Consider the following 22,558-nt stretch of genomic DNA (forward strand, 5'->3'; position numbering starts at 1 on the left):
GGGAAGGCTGGCCATGTGTGGTCGGCCCTCTGGAAAAGCAGATCTGGAACCTTTTGAAGTAGAGGGCGCTGGTGTTTCCAGGTTCTGCTCATTTTCTTCAGGGAGTTCCAGGATCCACCTAGCCTTAGCTACTAAAGGTGGAAAATATTCAGCCTGGAAAAGCTTGCCCTTGGAAGGGGGGGCTTCCAGCTCTTCCTCTGACAGCTCCCCCTCCTCCCTGTCCTCCGAAGAATACTGCCCCTCAGAATCTGAAGGTAGCCCTAAAGCAGCCACCACTGCCTTACTATGTCTCCTTTTTGTAATCCTTTTCCCCTTGACTTGTGTTTAGACTGAGAAGAGCATTTGTGGCCTTTGCCATGGCTCTCCTTTGGCTCTGGGGATGACTGGGAAGACGAGGGGAGGGAATGGAGAGACGAGGATGACTGGGAAGACGAGGGGAGGGAATGGAGAGACGAGGATGAAGGGGATGAAGGGGAGGAAGAGGAGGATGAAGGGGATGAAGGGGAGGAAGAGGAGGAGGAAGCTGGAGAAGGGGACCTAACTCGGAGGTATTGTTGAGATCCCCCAGACTTGTGGTACTGGGGGATGTCAACATTCATGCCGAGGCTGTCTTGTTCGGGGCAGCTCAGGACTTCATGGCCTCCATGACAACCATGGGGCTGTCTCAAGTTGCTACTGGCCCGACGCATGTATCAGGACATACTCTTGATTTTTTTTTATATAATAATTTTTATTCAAATTTTTCCAAAAACAAACAAAACAAAGTCAAAAAAACATAACAATACATCAACAAAAAATGAAAATAAAATAGTTGACTTCCGATTTGTTGCAGATCAGCTATAAGTATATAATATACATCAAACCTGTCCCTTAATGTATACATACAGAGTCCCTTTTCTCCGTAGGCTGTCTTAATTAATCGTCAAATCCCAGTATCATCATTTTATTTTGATCTTTCAACAAAAAGTCTAAAAGAGGCTTCCATTCCTTAAGAAATGTATCTGTCGATTTTTCTCTAAGTAAACATGTCAATTTGTCCATTTCTACTAAATCCATTAATTTCAATAGCCATTCTTCCATTGTTGGTGTTGATTCCATTTTCCACTTTTGTGCATATAATAATCTTGCTGCCGTAATCATATATAATATTATTCTTCCATATTTCTTTTCTATTTGTTTATCCATAAAACCCAATAAAAAAAATTCTGGTTTTGACTGAATATTTATCTTTAGAATTTTTTGCATCTTCCTACCTATCTGTGCCCAAAATGATTTTGCCTTTTTACATAACCACCACATATGATAAAATGATCCTTCTTGTTGTTTACATTTCCAACAAACATTAGAAACATTACTATACATTTTTGACAACTTTTCTGGAGTCATGTACCAACGGTACATCATTTTATAAAAATTTTCTTTAAGATTATAGCATAGTGTAAATTTCAAACCTTTTTTCCACATATTTTCCCATTGATCCATTTGTATGTTATGACCAAAATTTTTTGCCCACTTTACCATACACTCTTTTACTTGTTCTTCCTCCATATCCATTTTCAATAAGAGTTTACACATTTTCGCAATTATATTTTCATCATTTGTACACAATCCTATTTCAAAATCAGATTTACTTATTTCAAACCCATACATTTTCTTGTCCATTTTATATCTTTCTAACAATTGTAAATAGGCAAACCATTGAAAACTATATCCTTCCTTTGTCAGTTGTTCTCTCTCTTTCATTGTATATTCTCCATGTACATTTTCTAATAGTTCTTGATAAGTTAACCATTTCTCTTTTCCAGCCATTTCTCTTCTATAAAACGCTTCTTGACTTGAGACACATAATGGTATTTTCGAATAAAACCTTGGTTTATATCTATTCCATATTTTCAACAGAGGACGTCTTATAAAATGATTGTTAAAGTCTACATTTACTTTTACTTTGTCATACCATAAATATCCATGCCATCCCCACTTCAAATTATGGCCCTCCAAATCCAATAGTCTTTTATTCCTCAATAAAATCCATTCCTTTATCCAGACTAAACAGCAGGCAGCAAAATAAAGTCTCAGATTTGGTAATCCCAGTCCTCCTCTTTCTTTGGCATCTTGTAGTAGTTTAAATTTAACTCTTGGTTTTTTTCCTTGCCATACAAATTTAGAGATATCTTTTTGCCATTGTTTAAAAGGTAAATCAGAGGATATTACAGGTATTGTTTGAAACAAAAACATCATTCTCGGTAATACATTCATTTTTATCACAGATATTCTACCCATTAATGACAGTTGTAGTTTATCCCATTTTAGCAAGTCTTTCTTAATCTCTGTCCATAATTTTTCATAATTATTATGAAACAACTTTGAATTTTTATTTGTCATAATGATACCTAAATATTTCAACTTTTTCTCTATTGTAAAATCTGTCTTGTCCATTAACTCTTTCTGTTCCCTTAAAGTTAAATTTTTCACCAACATCTTTGTTTTTTGATTGTTGATCTTAAATCCTGCTATAACGGTCCAAATTCTTTTAATTTGTCCATCAATACATTAATTCCTTCCAAAGGATTTTCTAGTACAATTATCAAATCATCAGCAAATGCTCTCAATTTATATTCTTCTTTTTTTATCTTTAATCCCGAAATTCTTTTATCTTGCCTTATATCTCTAAGCAGCACTTCTAAGACCAGAATAAATAAAAGGGGAGATAAAGGACATCCCTGTCTTGTACCCTTTTGCATTTCACATGAATCCGTTAAATCTCCATTAACAATTATCTGAGCCTTCTGAGATGTATAAATCGATCTAATCCATTTTATAAAATTGTCTCCAAAATCCATTTGCTCCAAAACCTGGAACATAAATTTCCAATTCAAATTATCAAATGCTTTTTCAGCATCTAAAAAAATCAAAGCTGCTTGTTTATCATTTTGTTGTTCTAAATATTCCAAGACATTCAAGACATTCCTGACGTTGTCACGTAATTGTCTTTTAGGTAAAAACCCTGATTGATCTTCCTGAATAAATTGTTGCAATATTATTTTCAATCTTTCTGCCAAGATCATTGTAAAAATTTTATAGTCATTATTCAATAGAGATATTGGTCGATAATTTTTTGTTTTAGTTAAATCTTGCTCCTCTTTAGGTATTAATGTTATATTAGCATTTTTCCAACTATCCGGTATCTTTCCCTCTTGCAGAATAAGATTCATTGTAGACTGTAAAGGTAGTAAGAGTTCTTCCTCCAAACATTTATAATACATTGCAGATAACCCATCTGGTCCTGGTGCCTTTCCTAATTTAATTTTATTTATAGCTTCAGATATCTCTCTTGACGTAATAGGACCATTAATAGCTTGTCTCTGAAAATCTGTAATTTTAGGCAAATTCTGTTTAGATATATACTCTTCTATTTTTTCAGATGGAATTTCCTGACATTTGTACAATGTTGAATAATATTGATGAAAAATCTTTTTAATTTTTACATTATCTGTCAACGTCTCATCTCCTTCTTGTATCTTTAAAATGATATTTTTTTGACGTTCTTTTCTTAATTTATATGCTAACCATTTCCCAGGTTTATTTGCAAATTCAAAAGTCCTTTGTTTAGCAAAATTTAGTTTTCTTTCAATTTCTCTAACTGTCAGCATTGATACTTGCTTCTGTAACATTTTGATTTGATTTACAATAGAAACTTTAGTTGGATTCTTTTTCAATTCTTCCTCTTTTTGTTTTATTTCTTCCAAAATTAATTGCATTTTCTGTTTCTTTTTTTTTAATTCAGAGTTACATTTAATAAGATATCCCCTCATAAATGCCTTACTTGTATCCCAAACGATATTTTCGCTTGTTCCTTTATGTAAATTATGTTCAAAAAACTCTTTTAATTTCTTCTTACATTCTTGTACTACTTTGTCATTCTGTAATAAAGATTCATTTAGTCTCCATCTAAATCCAAGATTTTTCTTTTTTAAAGTTAATATCACAGGGTTATGATCCGAAAAAGTTTTTGGTAATATATCCATTTTAAAAGTGTCCTTCACTAAAATTTTAGACATCCAAATCATATCAATCCTTGAGAATGTTTTGTGTCTTTCTGAAAAATAAGTAAATTCCTTTGCATTATCATTTATATATCTCCAGGTATCCACCAATTCTAAATGTTCCATCAGTTCAAAGCAAATCTTTGGTAATTTACCCTGTGTCTCTTTGATATTTTTTTCAGAAAGCCTATCAATTTTTGGTGAGATTACCCTATTCCAATCACCCATAACGCACCAATGGTCATATGAAAACTCTGACAATTTTTCCATAAGTCCTGTGTAAAACCTTGTTTTATCTTCATTGGGGGCATAAATACCCACTATCAAAATGTTTGTACCCTGTAGAGTAATTTCGACCCCCACAAATCTACCACTATCATCCAATAATACCAATTTAGGAAGCAATTGTGGGTTAATGTAGAGAACAACTCCATTTTTTTTTTTTTGGTCCAGCCGAAATAAATTCTTCACCCAAATTTTTACAAATCAAATATTTGGAATCTTTCTTCTTAATATGAGTTTCTTGTAAACAAATTATATCCAATTTTAATTTTTTCAGATAATGAAACACTTTCTTTCTCTTCTGCGCCGTATTGGCTCCATTTATATTCCAAGTTAGATATTTGTAATCCATCTTTAAGCGTGTATTTTAAAATGTGCCTGATGCTCCTTTTAATCCCTCATCTTCCTTCCCTTCCTCCGCATATCTTGTTGACTTTGTTCCCCAGGAATTATATCCATATCTTTGAGTTTATCTTCATCCATATCTTTTGAAGCTTTTCTCAAGAAGTCCCTTGCTTTTTGAACAGTATTCAATCGATATTTCTGTTGTCTGAATGTAAAGATCACTCCTTCTGGAACATCCCATCTAAGTTGAATTTTGCGTTGCTTAAGTTTCTCTGTAAGGAAAGCATATTCTTTTCTCTTACGTAAAAGTCTAATAGGAATTTCTTTCATCACCAGTATTTCCTTACCATCAATTTTAAAGGTATTTTTAAAGTGTTGCTGTAATACCATATCTCTGGTCGTCTTCTTTATAAAATGAACAAGCACATCTCTTGGAATTTTATTCATTGTTGCATATCTGGAATTAATTCTATACACTTTGTCTATTTCAAATTCCATCCGATCTTCATTCAAATCCAGAAATTTTGCTAGAGCATTAACAATTTTATCTCTGATGTCTTCACCTGTTTCCTCAGGAATTGCACGGAATCTCAAACAATGTTCTTTATTTCTCATTTCAGTCACAGCCATATAATCCAATTTTTTTTCTAATTCCAGATTTAATATATCTGTTCTATTCTCCAAGATTTGTACCTTTTCTTTAGTGTTTTTTGCATCCTCCTTTATTTGCCCAATTGTCCCTTTAATCTCATCCACTTGTGTTTTAATATATTTTTTTATATCTGTCAATTCAGTTTTCATATCCTGTTTTATATCATTAATCCCTTCCATTATTATTTGAAACATATCTGGGGGTATAGCCCCTTCCTGTGGATCAGTAGAACCTCTTCGCTCCCGGGCCTTAGTTGCTTTTTTAGTTGTCATTTTCAAGAGAAGCCTTTAATTTCTGATATTAATCACTGTTCCAAAACCTAGAGGCAGTCTATTTCTTTTTTTTTTCCTCCACCAACAAAAAAGTTAATATTCCAGGCCTGTTATTGAAATCCAGCCAGCACAGCACAGTTCTTATCTACATCCAAGAATGCAAAACAATTCTGGTTCCCAACACCAAGCAATTAGTAACATATACGAGCAGCAGATTCGTCCAAAAAGAAATAGTCCAAAGAGAAAAATAGTCCAAAATATAATAATTACCTCTCATCCGTTTTTAAACTTTAAAGCTCCAAATTCAGGCCAGCTTTTTGTCGTAAAAAAAGTATATAAGTTGTTTACATTTTCTTTCTTCCTTAATTATATTTAAAAGAGAAAAAGTATGACTCACCCAGGTTTCTCAGTTGCTGATTCGTAAACAAATCTCTTTTATTGTAGTAATTTAAGCCGAATGATAAGATTTAGACAGAAGTAGGCTCGCTGGTTAAGAACGTTTTTTTTTAAGAAGAAAAAAAAGAACGCTTCGCTTTTTTCCAGTACAGCTTGCGTGGAAATCCTGACTCCGTCTTCAGCCGATCGGCATGCCTTCTTATCTCAGGGATTTCCTGATCAATTCCAGCCGCCGACAGCTCAACGAAGTCTTGTGGAAAATCTGATCGGTTCTCCTATACCTTGGAGAACATTTAAGCCAGTCCAAGATTCCTCTTGGCTGGCTTTTAACCTGAAAAAAGCTTCCTCTGAGGCAGAGCTCCCTCAGAGACAACCACCAGCCAGCACTCCTTCCGGGAAGTCCAGGACATACTCTTGATTTGATCTTCGCCACTGGTCATGGAGATGGTGATCTGAGAGTGGGGTATTTTTCATCTACTCCATTGTCATGGACAGATCACCGCTTGCTGAGCTTTAGACTCACGGCAACCCTTTCCCTCTGCAGAGGTGGGGGACCTATTAAGTTGGTCCGCTCCCGGAGGCTTATGGATCCTGTTGCTTTCCAGAGCGCTCTGGGAGTTTTTCCGGCTGATAGCACTGGCGCTCCTGTCGAGGCCATGGTCGATCTGTGGAATGCGGAGATGACCTGGGCCATTGACATGATCGCTCCCACGCGCCCCCTTCGGTGCAGAACTCAAACAGCACCGTGGTATACCCCGGAGCTGAGAGTGATGAAGCAAGAGAGAAGGAGGCTAGAGTGCAGGTGGAGGCGAACTCCTGACGGATGTAGTCATTCTTTGGTGAGTGCTTCCACTAAGTTGTATGTAAAAGCGCTTAGGGCGGTAAAAAAGTCCTATTTTGCTGCCACCATTAGATCATCTCTTTGCCGCCCAGCGGAGCTTTTTAGGGTGGTACGAGGGCTTTTACATTCTGGCCCTCCTGATACTAAGGAAACATCGGAAGCTCGCTGCAACGAATTTGCGGAGCACTTCCAGGATAAGATTGCTTGCATCCGTCGGGACTTAGACTCTGATGTTATGACAGATGACTCCATTGAAGTGTCCAGAGCGCGGTCTTGTCCTTCATTGTTGGATGAGTTTCAGTTGGTGCAGCTCGAGGAAGTGGACAAGGTGCTTGGAATGGTGCGGGCGACCACGTCTGCCCTTGATCCTTGCCCATCTTGGCTGGTGAAGGCCAGCAGGGCTGTAACCACCGGCTGGGCCAAAGAGGTGATAAACGCCTCCTTGAGAGAGGGAGTAGTCCCTGGTAGTCTCAAGGAGGCAGTAGTGAGACCTCTTCTAAAGAAACCTTCTTTGGACCCAGATATTTTGAACAACTATAGACCGGTGGCGAATGTCCCTTTTTTGGGCAAGGTCCTGGAGCGGGTGGTCGCCGGCCAGCTCCAGGCGCTCTTGGATGAAACCGATTATCTGGATCCGTTTCAATCCGGTTTTAGGCCTGGTTTTGGCACTGAAACAGCCTTGGTCACCCTGTATGATGACCTTTGTCGGGAGAGGGACAGGGGGAGTGTGACCCTGTTGATTCTCCTTGATCTCTCAGCGGCGTTTGATACCATCGACCATGGTATCCTTCTGGGGAGGCTCGCGGAGTTGGGAGTTGGGGGCACTGCTTGGCAGTGGCTCTGCTCCTACTTAGCGGATCGTCGCCAGAAGGTAGTGCTTGGGGAACATTGCTTGACACCCTGGACTCTCCATTGTGGAGTCCCTCAGGGGTCGGTCTTGTCCCCCATGCTCTTTAACATCTACATGCAGCCTCTGGGTGCGGTCATCAGGAGTTTTGGAGTGCGTTGCCATCAGTACGCTGATGACACGCAACTCTACTTCTCCTTTTCACCTTCTTCAGGTGAGGCTGTTGATGTGCTGAACCGTTGCCTGACCGCGATAATGGACTGGATGAGAGCTAATAAACTGAAACTTAATCCAGACAAGACTGAGACACTGTTGGTGAGCTCTTTACCTGCCCAGATGGTGGATGTTCATCCTGTTCTAGATGGGGTTACACTCCCCTTGAAGGAACAGGTTCGTAGCTTGAGGGTCCTTTTTGACCCTTCCTTGTCGCTTGAGGCTCAAGTGGCCTCGGTGGCACGGAATGCGTTTTACCATCTTCGCTTAGTAGCCCAACTACGCCCCTATCTGGACAGTGACGATCTCGCCTCAGTTGTTCACGCTCTGGTAACCTCTAGACTGGACTACTGTAATGCGCTCTACGTAGGGCTGCCCTTGAAGACCGTTCAGAAACTTCAGCCAGTGCAAAATGCGGCAGCCAGGTTGTTAACGAAGACCCGCTGGTCTGCGCATATAACACCTGTCCTGGCCTGCCTGCACTGGCTGCCTATTTGTTTCCGAGCCAGATTCAAGGTGCTGGTTTTGATCTATAAAGCCTTACACGGTGTGGGACCACAATACCTTGTGGAACGCCTCTCCTGCTATGAACCTACCCGTTCACTTCGTTCAATATCCAAGGCCCTCCTCCGGGTACCAACTCATCAGGATGCCCGGAGGATTGTTATTAGATCTAGGGCCTTTTCTGTGGTGGCCCCCGAACTGTGGAACAGCCTACCTGTGGAGATACGCCTAGCGCCTTCGGTACTTTCTTTTAGGCGCCAGGTTAAGACCTGGCTATACTCCCAGGCATTTTAATGTTCAATGTGTTTCATTTAATTTTTTTTCCGTTTAACTTGTTGCTGATTTTATTGTAATTTTATTGTAATATTGTATTTTAATCTTGTTTTGTTCACCGCCCAGAGAGCTATTCGCTATGGGCGGTTTAAAAATGAAATAAATAAATAAATAAAAATAAATAACTCGCCTTCTCTTTGCCTGAGCCCTCTTCTGGGAAGGCCTCCTCTTTTTCTTTTCACAAGGGGAGGCACAGGGTTGTAAGGAACCTGTTCCCTGTACTTCCTTGGCCACTATGCCCTTCACCCAATGCAGGAATTTAGGAAACTCCTGTTCCCTTGGGAAGGGCAAAGAATCAGTACTCACCCCCTCCATTTGCAGGCTGCATGCATTTGGTGCCAATACCTGGCCACGCCCCTCCTCAATAAGGCTGTGGCTGAAGGCTTCAGGCTCCTCCGAGAGGCAGCCTAGGTCTGCCTCCTCCATGGTGCCGCGTGCGTTGAGACCCTACCCGATCCTATGGGGAGGGTTGGGCCCCCCGATAAAGCCGCTCCTCCTTCCACGGCTCTGAAATCAGGCTTCCCCACTCAACGCCCAGTGGGGGGGGAAGCCAAGTTGATGTAGTAGCAGCAACTGCTGCTTGCTCAAGTAGCTGACATGCCCCTGCGAGGGAGAGATGCGTCCCACTGCAAAAAAAGCCTCCCTCTTCGTGCCGACGCACCTAAATGAATCCCTGTCCCCGTGCTAAGCTAAGGACGGCTGGTGGGGGGGAAGGGAGGGTCGAAGAAAAAAAGAAAAAGAAAAAATGATAAAAGGGTGAAGTTCTTTAAAAGAGAAACTGAAGCTGCTGAGCCCTTATGAAGCTCAGCAGGACCCAACCGAATGCTGCAGCAGGCAGGGCGGGTCTAGGGAGAGCAGGATGGCCCCTCCCCCAGGGTGAAGTCATCTGAAGTGGGCCCTGCCTGCTGACCCAGAGGGAGGCGCCATTCCCAAGGTCAATGACTGTCCTCCAGGAACCTCCAGGGAATGCATGTATTAGGGGAGAGTGTGCATAAAAATGAATATATTAGTGAAAATAACATACAACAATGCATTATATGATGAGAAACTGCAAAAATGTGTACATTAGTCAAAACTGCATATAAAATGTGTTTATTAGGAGAAATTTGCACTAAAATGCTGGAGAACTCTCAAATTGTTGCAGAAATGTGGAGAACTGAATTTAAGATTGGAAAAAAGAAACAGAGAGAACAGAAACTGATAGATCTTTCCATCCCTATCTATAATATATATAAATTCTGAACACATGTACTTCATGTTTAATTACATTTCTTCTTATAATCAATTTTCATCTCTGAAGGTATGGACACCGGTATATAATCTAACAAAATTGGGAGGGACTCCTTAAATGTATTTTGCAGAAAGACTCATAACATATGGCCACCAATGACCTCACAAACCTTTCAGTTCAATAAAGACACACAAACACAGGCCACCTGACACTGGACTACACACTAAAGAACAACAAGACAAGAGATGCATTTCTACTTTTGTGAAGTCTAGCAAATTGACAAGAATCGTCTTCTGGTTCAGATAAATGTTTATGGGTAACATGTTATAAATTTATTGTCAATTAGTCATAAAATAAGTTCCTCCATGAGATAGATCTTACAATTGGGGATTTATTTTCATGTTACTCCATCACACTTTCTCCTCAGTACTTTTCCAAGAGTAAGGCTATATGCTGAACAAATTCTGAGGCCTGAACAAGGAAAATAGTTTGGCATAGCAAAAAGATCAAACCATTGTACAAGTAGTGGAAAATTTTCTCCTTTGAGTTTGTACATTAATCTCATGAACACACTGCAAAAGCATTTCACATCTTCCAACGAAGGCATTTATTAGTGTTTACTATTCCAACACAGCTGCCCTTACAACATTTACTCTGCTTCTTTAGCAGTATCAGTCAGCACTGGTGCTACTTGCACAATGCTATAATTCCACTTTACCTGTTCAAAGTGAGGTAGTGTGGGGGTAAAGAGATGGTTTTAATTGTCAAGTGTAATGCTTATATAAAACATTAGTTTAGACATTCTTATTTACACACACTTCCAAACTGAATTAAAACTTGATTTACTGCAAGCAGAAGCTTCCTGTGATAACTGTTAAACACCCTGTGCAAAATAAGATTAGCTTTCTAATGTTGATTACAGGATTAAAGACATCGGTTTCTAAGAGTGTCAAGGCAGTAACACCTATAAACTCAGGACTCATCACACAGGAGTTGAACTCTGCAGTAAAGACGCAGTTGCTGCCATCACGATAGATTTCCACGGTTCACACTTCCTATTTTTGAATCTGCTGTTTTCCGTTCACACTAGTCAGTGTTCCTCTGGAAAGGATCCGCGTCACTGTTTTGTGTCCCTGCCCCCTATTTTGCATGTTTACTAGTCCAGGGTATCGATATTGCTAATGGAGAGGGGGATGCTTTTGGGGGGCAGTTTAATTGTTTCTTGTCAATCGCATGCTTCTCCCAGCTGAACATCTTCCCCACCTCCTGCTCTAGTTATTAGAGCGTAAATGAGTTCCGTCCCCTTCGCTTTCTTGGTAATAGGGATTGAGGGGGCAATCCTTCTCTTCTTCGTGTGTGTGTGTATGTGTGTGTGTGTGGAAGGGGGAGTCGTGACTGAGACCACCATTCTTTCCTCATAAGACAAGATGTGTGACTCCTTGTCCTCCTTTCCTCGATGTACATGAGGTAAATCACATATAGGCACTCATAGGAAAATGAAAGAGCAAAGGAGACAAAAGAGAACAAAAAAAACCAGAAGTCCCACGCATCCTGCGACACGCCTCTTATCATGTGGCCTGAGGTTGGGAGCGAGGGAGACTGTGAAATGAGCACGAGTGGTGGCCCTGTCTTACCCACCAACCCACCCCTGTTTTTCTTGCTCCCTCCCCTCCTGGTTTCAGGAGGAACAAAGAAGGGGGGACTGGCACTCCCCACCCCTCTTTTGTCCCAGAGTTGTGCATTGACTTAAGGAGCCACGTTCCTCTATTGCAGCCTCCTTTTTCTCGTCTTCACTCTTGGGTTCCCAGGAGTGGTTGCTTGCCTGACCTTCTCCCTCTTCAAAAGAATGAGGCATTCTTCCACCCTTTAACTTTCTGTGCATGTATTTCCCTGCTTCTTGTGTGGGAAAGTCTCCCCCCCCAAGACAAAGGAAAGGTGAGGGGAGAGTGTATGACACTTTCTCCCTTGTTTCTCTTCCCTTCTGTCCTTTCTTCCCAACTGCAGAGGCTGAGGCGAATCCCAGCCAGCCACTCCCTCTTGGCAAATCACTGTGGGACAAACTGGGGTCTAATGAAGGAAAGGAGGGGGGGGAAGAGGATGGCAAACAAATAAAATGCTAGCCAGTGTCTTCGGGACACACGATTTTGCACTGGTGACTGTACCTTCTCAAGTGCTCTGGAGGACCAGGGAGGAATTACTGCTGGCTTTTTTTTGTCAGTTTCATTGTTTCTTGTCAATTGCATGCCTCTCCCGGCTGAGCATGGCAGTGCAATTGACACAAAACTGGTTTGAGGGGGGAGTGAATGATGTGCAGATAATTGGCAATCATAACATTCACCCATCCGTTTTTCTGTCTGTCATTTCCTGACAGGTTTGCAGTAAAACCCTTTTTTAAAAAATGAGCTCTGCGTGCATGCATGCGTGCATGTGTGTCTGCCGTCTGCCACATCGCATGTAATTGGGGGATACAACAATATTAGGAAACGGAGCATATTGCTGGTTTCAAGGAGTGAGGGGAGGGAAGAAACTTGAAGGGGGGAAGGAAGGCTATAGCAAATGCGGGAGGACAGAGCGAAGCCAGAAGTGGCTGGTTAAGCGCCTGGAAACACAATGGAACTCACGGACAGTTTAGTGGGTGGAGAAAAGGGAGTATCTGAAAGTGAGGATCCACCTCACAGCAAAAAAAAAAGTCAAAGCAAAGCCCATACATGGAGGAATGCAGCAAAGCAGAGATGGTTTTTCATTCACTTTTCACATTATCCCTGGATTGGTTTAATATGGATTTAAAGGGAAAAACAGTGTCCTGCCTTCTCTTTGCCTGCAACGTCATGTGAACCATGCAAATTAAAAGGGGATGCAAGTCACACCAATTTCATAGTAAGTCACGTGGAAACCAGCCCTCAGAGGAGGCCGGATACTGCAGTACAGCCCTCCCAATGAGAATATTGAGCAAATCTCAAAGCCATACACTCTGTCATTCCACGCACATTTTGTACTTCTATTTGAACTCAGAGAAGCTCTGCAAATATTTCAGTCAGTCTACTGTTCTCTGGTCAATCAGCTTCTTTTGGATTAGGACTGGCTTATTGGTACAGAGATCTGATTGGCCAGAGAACAAGTGTAGCTATGACAAACAAGCCCCTCTCCTTGGTCTGCCTGCTTGTCAGTCCTCCTAGGAAGGCTCCTATTCTATCTGTTATAAGGCCTATCTAAAACAGCCACTATAGCAAATTAGGAAGGAGGCTGGACTGATTCAAGAACAGCCCCACTTGGTAGCCTTAGCCTATATCAGAACCATATATTGGTTCTGACCATTATCAGAGCTGTAAAATGCTGGACATAGTCTTGCCTTTCTATAGTAAACATAAGACCTGCTTTATTTTATTTGCATTTATTTTTGAGAATGGATGGGAAGACAATTGAGAGAAATGTCAGCCTGCCTCAGTATAAGTGTGTGTTTGCTGCAACAGCTTGCAGGGGTGGGGTGAATTAGTATTTGTTAAATGAGAGAGAAAGAGAGAGACTGCTAGTCTTTCCAAATGAAAGACTTATCTATTTTCACTTCTTAAGCTATTTGCATTTTTTGTGTGAATGGGCCGGGGGGATGCTATTGGAAGATTGGTAGGAGAAATGGTGGTCTGTGTCTCTAATTTGATGGGGGGGTAGCTGGGGAAAGTGAGTTATTTTCCAATTTCCCTGCAATTTTCCTGGCCCAACCCATTTGGATCAGATCTTCTGGTGTATCTTTCTCCAGTATGTTTAATGAAAAATTCCAGTTTAATGTGCTTCATGGATTAGTTTACAGGAATCTTATGTATTTCTGCTGCTCTACATGGTATAACTAGGCATGACTACTCAAAACTAAGATGTTGTCACAGCAATTAGACACACACACCCTTACAACCTTTAAGTAAATTTGGGTGGGCTCTTTCTACTTGCATGAGGCAAGTGTCATAGAATGGGATTGCGCACGCATGTGAGTGCTCCTCCTAGGTGGGAAAGTGAGGGCCAGCTGAGCCTGCCATCTCAGTTGTCTGCATGTCTGGAGCAATGGGGGCAGGGACACTTCATCGAGATCCTTCCCCTTCTCCTCTGGAGGTGGTTTTGCTGCAGCAGCATCCTGGGAGGAGAGAGGAGAAGGGACAGGCTCCTGATCAGCCAGTGTCCCTTCAGTGGTAACTGGAGCTAAGAGGGAGGAGCTATCAGTGTCAAAAGTACTGAAGCCTACTGCCTCAGCACTTCCTGGTTGTAAGTTACTAGAACCCTCCCCCAAGTCCCAATCTGCATCTTCATCCTTCTCTTCATTACTCCAGGACCACTCCGCAGGGCTCATGACAATCCCCAACCTTCATGTGTTTGGCAGTTGTCCTCCCCTTTTGCAAGTGTGTTTATTTTTTAGAAAGTTGGGAGGAGGCTACTAATTCTCCACTCTCCTAATGCTTCTATTCTCTAACCCCACGAGATTGCTGTCAGAAAGTAGGTAAGAAGTGGTGGATCATTGCTCCAATCTACCTTTTGCTCCCTTGCTAAAGTTGCAATCTGAACCCCACTTACATGGAAGTAAGCCCTGCTGTGTTCTAAGTAGACATAGTTAGGATTGCACTGTAAGGTGGTGACTTACCCATTTAAAAACTTCTCTTCTGCAAGCTTGCTTCCTCAAAAAGTCTTTTGGAAAGTTAAGAGGAGGTTGCAGTAAGTATATCTGTAGTCCTACCTGGACTCCTCTTTCTGCAAGTTTGTTTGCTCACAGGGTTTTTTAGAAAGTTGGGACGGTATTATGGTACTGTCTCTGCTCTCCCATATCCCATCACCTTCCCCTTCTGCAAGTTTATTTGCCATAAGGTTTTTTGGAGGAAGGGGGCTGCCAGGACTGGCCCCAGCCCACTGTGGGCCCTTGGGCAACAGCTGCCTGCAACAGGCCCCTGCCTTCCCCCATGTGTGTTCACACACAGTTAAATACACCTGGTTGTGCTATCTCATGCATCTGCACACATGACTGCTATCACCCAAGATGGCAGCAGATGCCCCCATCTTGGGTCATGGCAGGCATAGAATAATAGAATAGTAGAGTTGGAAGGGGCCCATAAGGCCATCAAGTCCAACCCCTTGCTCACTGCATGTATGCTGATGAGTGAGGTGCAACAACTGGGTGCATTTAAGCGCCTGCTGGCTGCATGCACCTACAGGGTTTGATGTCACCTGGGAGAGTGGAACTACTGTTCCACAAACCACACCACGTGATCGAACCACACCACGTGATCGAGGCCCACACCCCGATGCTGGTGAGGATCATGGAGCAGGAGATCCATCCTTCCGGCCACAGGGGCCTTTGGCCAGCTGCAGGGCCCTCAGCCAATACCTGATCTGGCCACCCACTGGCATCGGGATTGGTGGCTGCCTTCCTCTCTTGTACGTTTGTTGCCCAGCAGAGCCATTGGAAAGAAGAGAGGAGGTAGTGGATCATCGTTCCAGTCCAGTTTTTGTTCTGCTTGATAATTTATTTACCTGTGAGTATGTCCTTTGGACATAATTCTGAGTAGACAGTTAGAATTACATTATAAGCAGTGACTTTGACCAACTAAAAACGGTGGTGTTCTTTTCAGATGTCTGCCTGGATCGATAAAGTTTGCAGCGCAGCATATATATATAGAACATAAGGCTGAGAGTTGGTAACTGGCCTAAGACAGAAGTAAGCGAGTTTAAAATGTTAAACTACACATGCTCAGAGGGTTTTTTTTGTAGTCCATGAAAGCTTATACCATATTTTTTTTTAGTCTTGAAGATAGTATAAGACTTATTTTGTTATTATTTCATGTGTCCCGTTCTATAAGGAGGCGGACCTATTTTGGAAACTGTACCAAGGCTTATTTTTTAGGTTTTTTTTTTTCATGATTACAAACCTGCACCCCCACCCCAGTTCAAAATTAAGGACAAACAGGCTAGAAATCACTTTTTAAAATTTTGATTATTCCTCATTTATCAGTATTGCATTTAAATCCACCCCAACTTTCTTCCAAGGAGCTCAAGGTAGCATTCATAGGTCTCCTTTTTTCCATGTTCTCCACACAACCCTGTTCGGTAGGTTAGGTTGAGAGACAGTGACTGAGCCTAGGGCACACAGTGAGTTTCACAGCTCAGTGGTGAGTTTAACCCAGATTCTAGTCTACTTGATTTCCATGCATTTTATTCTACATTCTGGGAAAAGATGTAGGAACGAATAAGCTGGTGGCAGGAGGAAATATTTTCCATAGATCTGGAAATGTATGGTGTCCCTTGTTAACAGTCCTGTCTGGTACCTTTAAGACTAACCATTTCAGGCTGCAATCCTGTACATACTTACCAGAGAACAATTCTCGTGGTAGGTGGAGGCTTATTTCTGAGTAATGTACAGCTGTTGTAGCATGAATTCACTCTAGAAATCGTGACAGCAGGGACCCCTTCTGAACGAAGATAAGATAGTTAGGTGCTAAATATTAAGAAAGCTGTAGTATTTAAATGTCCACTGTTTCTTTGCAAAGGAGAAGGATAGGGAGAGAACAAGAACAGGTGGAGGCCACACTTTTTTCCACAACAGAAGAGCAGCTATGACAGCAGGGACCCCTTCTGAACAAAAGAAAGACATTTTACAATATAGTTAGGTGTTAAATTGAAAAATGTCTCACTTTGGTTCAGAAGTAATGCTTAGCTGTCTGCAGTATCCTTGCACAGGAGGAGGAGGAGGAGAAAACCAGAGCAACTTGCCCATGCCCCATGACTTCTTAGCAGCTCCACCAGGTGTAGTGGGCACCAGCTGCCACTGTATACATTAATACAGAGGATGTCAATGCAGCATCCATGGGTGCCCTTGAGGTCTTCTCCAGGTGCCTATGAAGCCTCTGAGCCCCCCCCCCCCCGTCCTCCTGGTTGTTAAGTGGTGAGGATGGTTACCTTTTTCTCCCTTGAAAAGTACATGGACCTAAAGGAAGAAGTTGGAAAAGTGACACTCTTTCCTTTCCTCTTTGAGCTCTTTGTGCTCTTCAAAGTTCAGATTAATTCTATTGTGTTTTTATTCCTAACAGGATTTATATATTACCCTCTTATGAAACATCAGGTCAGTAGACTGCAACAACAACAAAATACAGTATAACAACAACATTGGTCAAGGAAACTATCAACATGGAGGCATGACTAATTAAATAATATTGTAAAGTGCCAGGATGCTCTTTAAAATGTCTGAAACATTAAAATATAAGACACACTTTAATCCAGAAAATTTGGGAGTATTATTCATTGTTCTTGCTCTAAATGTGAAGCAGAAATACCAAGTCAATTGCAACAGCATCCAAATTTGTGAATAAAAAAAGGCACTCATTGTTTCAACACTTGGAATATGTAGTTCATTTTTAATGTTCATCCCACATTTGGCTCCTACCAAGTTACCACATAAGAAATCATAGCTGTATTAAAATAAACATTGATCTCAGTAAGCCCAAACCTGATTTTACAAGGAATCATAAATCCACTCTTAGCAACTCATATTTCGTAAAGGTGACAACCACTGAACTTGATTCTGAAGTACTAAACCACTAAAAAATATATCAGTATGTATATTAAAATTATTGGAAAGAACCTTAATTGGGCTCGGGAGGGGGATGCCTACAGTTTGGACACCAAATGGCCACTTTTTGGAGAGGGAGTGGCTATTTCCAGTCACACACATGCCAGAAAAGGTACACTTACATTGTATTAGGAGGGGAAAGGCCAGCCTAGTTTGCAAGCAGTTCTGGTCTCGATTAGGATCTGCCAGATTGTTGAGCCCCCATCCTATAAGAGTTGAGAACATGAGAAGAGATGCAAGGGGTTGTACCCAACACTGCCATTCCACTCATGCAGCAGATGTCTGCTTGCCCCTCTTGCCCCTATAGTTCTCCGCACACCTTGAAAATCTGCTCCAGAGGGTTGGGGATCCTCCAGAGCAGATTTTGGGAGCACATGAGGAGAAGGAAGGGTAGCCCCATTGAATGAGTGGAGCTCTGTCTGTGCAGCACTGGATACAACTAGGGATGCCAGAGAATTCAATCGGAAACAGTAGGAGAAATTGCTGCAATTTGCATGTTCATCCAAGGTCAGAAATGGAAATCAGGCAAGCAAATGTAAGTGGCATTCACTATCTTTTTTTTAAGTCTGCAAATGTTATGTAATTACATTATTTTCTGCATTGTTTTGATGTCTCTCGTCCACTAAAAGGCATTGAAATTATGTAAGTACATTCATTTCAACCACTGCAGATAGCGAGATAGATAACGTAGGTCTTAGTGGAACCTGAACTATAGCAGAATAGAAACAGCGCTGATTGCAATGAACACAGGATGAGATGGAAATGGCTGCCTCCTTACATCCCTAAAGAAAACCAAATGTGCCAATTCCAGATTCAGCTTTGCATCCTAATTTGTGCCATGGGCAAGTGTAGTCTGCAGAAAACAACCACAATATTCCCTCGATATCCAAGAAATGAGGCTGATGTTACATAACACCCATTTTACTTTCCTACTGTAAAGCTTGCTGACCAGCAGAAATAAATGTGACATATCTATTCAATGAAACCAACAGTCCACAAGCCATTTCCACTACATTTCAGGGATGTTGTGCTAGATCCACCCACATCTCTACTTGCCCACATATGACATAAGGAAAGTGGACGTGGTGTGGGGGGAAATGCTCTCATGGACTAAATTTGGCCCTCAGGCCAGAGGTTCCCTACCCCGTGCTATAGTAAGATATGGTACACATTTAGGACTGATGTGCCATACAGTAAGAACATATCTATCAACTGCAAAGAAACCATGCAGACATCGTATCTCTTCATCTTAATATTTTCTTGCTTGTAGCCAATCAGTGCCATAGCAACATGCCCTACACAATTTTAGCAACAGCTGTACAAAAGCAAAATTATCCTCTTCATTTTAATTGCTAACAATCTCAGTCTGATTTGACTGTAGCAGTTGCAATGTAATACTGGACAACTGTCATAATACCATAGCAACCATTTAATTCTGCAAGATTTGGCAACTCAGAGTTTCAGGGTGGGGTAGGAGAGTTCTCTTGCTTACCAGCAGAAGGGATCATACTTTTGAAAAGTGGGAAGTGTTTACAGTAATTTCAACACCGTAAAACACAAAATTACAGCACACCCTGAGATTTTGATTAAATCACCACCATCAACATTAAAACAGTAAATGAACATTAATGGAACATTCACAAATGACAGTGTTTAAGAGGTGGAGATTAACTGATAGGGATCAAGGCAAGTTAGAAAACAAGCGATATACAAATGATGGATTTTAGGCCCTTTTCCTAATTACTGAAAATATCACCATTCTGGCAAGGCAGTAGGGCTGTGTTAAAATTCTGCCTAATTTGGTACAGAATGTTCCATTAATTTGCTTATTTGCTATAGTTAAGGATCAGATTTTTATGTAGTGATTTGCCCTGGCTATTTTCAGAAACAGGCTTTTTAAAAAAAATCTGTGTCTAAAATATTGATATTAATATCTATGTTCTGATGGATATTTCCTTCAATTTATCAATATTTCCTTTCAAAGTATTTCTGTTTCCTAGGAGGGAAACGGATTGGTAAAAGCAGCAGCTTATAGACAAAATATGAACTTGAATCGATACCAGCCTGTTAGGTTCACAGAATGCTTTTGAGCCAGCACTGGCCAACAGATCCCTTTCCTACAAGGCAGTGATTATACATTCAATTATATATGAAATTGGATATACATCCCAAATTTGGTTGAGCAAGACTAGTCCATTTTGACTTTCACTTCTAGAGTGCACAAGCAATCCTCCTCTGGTGTTATTACGGAATCAAATTGCTATAAAAGGTAACAGGTTCATCATATGCAATCAAAATGTATGAGTAAAACAACACATGGACATTTGGTAAGAGACTATTCCAGTCAGGAATGAGTTACTGCTTTGCCACTATTGCTACTAAGTGCTACTACTGAATAAGAGACACAGGTGTTTGTTGCACCCCTGGACAAACCATTGGAGGTGGCATACGTTATTACGCTTTCAACATTAAGATCCAGAGTAACATGATACAGTAGAGCTTACCTACATAGTCCAATGCCCTGCATACTGGTCCCATCACTTAAAAGAGGCTTCAACATGAACTGCAGAGAGCCGAATCCTAGTTGCCAATGTCACATTTCCAGTGGTGATTAACAATGTATGGCTTGTTACCAGATCTGCTAGTGTGTCTGTATACTACCGTACGCATATATTCATGGAAAAGCTAATTTGGAGGAATTAGTAATACTACTCTTGGGATCTTTACTGGAACTACTTCACACTACTGAAGCTCTTCAAAATGGACATTTAGTTTACTTGAGGTAGGTTATGCTGCTGGCCATCTACTCATTTGAAAGGGATGCTTTATGGCCATATTATAGGTGTTTGTATTAGACATAGCATAGATTCTGGGGATCAAATGGGCAATTGCAGTGATTGGCAGATGCTGGCATCAACGCTGACTTGTAACGTAGGGCAGTCTTTGTGCCAATAGCATTATACTCTTATTGCTCAGAACGAACCCAAATCATACACGTAGTCTTGGGTCATGCATCGTGGCAGATGTTACATGCTATTCCAAACTCCTCCACTTCAATTAACATCCAAACACCACACAACCAACACAGGCTAGTAAAATGTAAGGCATACGCTTTTGTGGACCAGAGTTTACTTTGTTAGCTGTATAAACCATTATCCTCAGTTGGCCAGTACATGGTCACACATGGATAGACAGACAGAAAGGGTGGAGAGAGAATTGTTAAAGTTATGCCAGAAGGCCAAGCAATGCAAGAGATAGGTGTGCCACATACTGTTTAGAACACAGATTAAAATTAAGCCCAGTCAAAAGAGTAAAAGATCCAATTAGAGTGGATGTAACCTGCTCCCAACTAGTAATGAACAGGTTATGTAAAATATACACAGAAACATCTGATTGTACAACTACCACTATCAAAGAGCACTAGTCGTCTTCCATATTGTCCCCACATCTCAATTTTTGCTCACTGTCTCCATTTTGTCTGTAATGGCTAGCTTGTGAGAGCTGACGATCTAAGATAGGATGTGTTTGCAAGACCAGTTGCCATATTCTATTGACATGGACAAGACAGCATCCTGAATCTCTGCTTCTCAGGCTAAGGAGCTCTTGGCCACACAAAAACCAAAGCCCCTATATCCTGATGCAAGCAGGGAAACACCTTGCACTTATTGACTGTTGAGACACCCAGGTTCTTGTATGACCTCTCAGCTAGCACTAAAATACACCCATATTGCATCACATATCCTCTGTTCATAATAAGCTTAGACATTTTGTCAATGTTCACTGAGAAATCCCCTTTCAGTAGCTATCCTGAGTTTGGTTTTTTTGTTCATTTGGAAGAGTCCCTGCTGGCATCTGTGTTGCCAATGAAGGTACCTTTGGACTCTTTCACACTTTTGGAAACAGGTCTAGCAGATAGCTATTTTGTCCAACCTGCTTTTGAAAGTCCTGGTTTAGGTGCCTGATTTTGCCATGATGTGGCCTGGAATACCTGTTCAACTTGGATTTACTCTGCCATACAGTTGTCTGTTTTGTCTTGATGTGCTTCTCAGGAGACCAAGACAGGTAAAAAAATCCTATCATCTAATTCTTACACACACTCTCTCTCTTGTATCCCCCCACCTCCCCTCTGGGAGGGTTTTTAATTATTCACCTTGCTTTTATTTTACTTGATCTCATCTTTTACTCTTTGCTACCTAGATCAAAGATTCCAACATTGCCTACCTTGTGCTATTGGGTATTGTAAGATGCGCTAGATTCCAGACCAGTTCTATCAGAATGACAGCAGTTTCATTCCAGCAGAACAGAGACAAAAGCAAATGGAAAGGTTCTTTTATTAATCCTAATATTACAGAAGGCCTTATTCCCAGAACACAGAAAAGTAGGTTTCAAACACGTAGAGAGAGGTGCCCTGAACAAGTGTAGTAACACCATTTTCTATAGCATTTTAGCACGTGTTTTTAAATTGTTTTAAAAAATTTAAATTGTGTTTTAAATTGTTTTTAAAGGATGTGTTTTAAATTTGTATATTTGTTTTTAATGTTTTTAGTTACTGTAAACCGCCCAGAGAGCTTCGGCTATGGGGCGGTATATAAATACAATAAAAAATATAGTGAGGCAGGCACTCCTAGTCTCTAGTTAGCCCAAGTCTGATGATATTAAATTGTTGGGTTCAACAGAGACTTGTAAATGTAATAGGACACAAATGCGAGTATCTCGCTCAATAAATTACATTTATACCCCACCTTGCCTCTAAGAAGCTCAAGGTGGTGTACATGGTTCTTCCTCTCCATTTTATCCTCAAAACAACCCTGTGAGGTAGGTTAGGCGAAGAGCCTTTAACTGGCCTAAGGTCACCCAGCAGATTTCATGGCTCTATGGAGATTTGAACCCTGCTCTCCCAAGTCTTAGTTCAACAGTCTCCAAGTCTTAGTTCAACACTCTAACCAATTAGAGTGGACTGACTGGCAGAAGGATTTTTGTCACTTACAAAGACTCCCCCTTA

General features: G+C 41.1%; 1 protein-coding gene across 3 annotated transcripts in view; it reads right to left on the reverse strand.

Moving 5' to 3' along the window:
• The window catches only part of IQGAP2 (IQ motif containing GTPase activating protein 2), a 211,485-nt gene that overhangs the window by 113,509 nt on the left and 75,418 nt on the right, over positions 1-22,558 (reverse strand). Inside the window, exon 1 of one of the 3 annotated variants that reach the window (XM_061620414.1) lies at positions 16,300-16,319. The exons of the other annotated variants lie outside the window; for them this stretch is intronic. The gene's annotated coding sequence lies outside the window, so the exon portion shown is untranslated. Of the gene's footprint in view, positions 1-16,299; positions 16,320-22,558 lie in introns of those variants that run through there. 3 annotated transcript variants of the gene reach the window in all.

Source organism: Rhineura floridana, chromosome 1 (assembly GCF_030035675.1).
Source record: "Rhineura floridana isolate rRhiFlo1 chromosome 1, rRhiFlo1.hap2, whole genome shotgun sequence".
Lineage (NCBI taxonomy): Eukaryota > Metazoa > Chordata > Lepidosauria > Squamata > Rhineuridae > Rhineura > Rhineura floridana.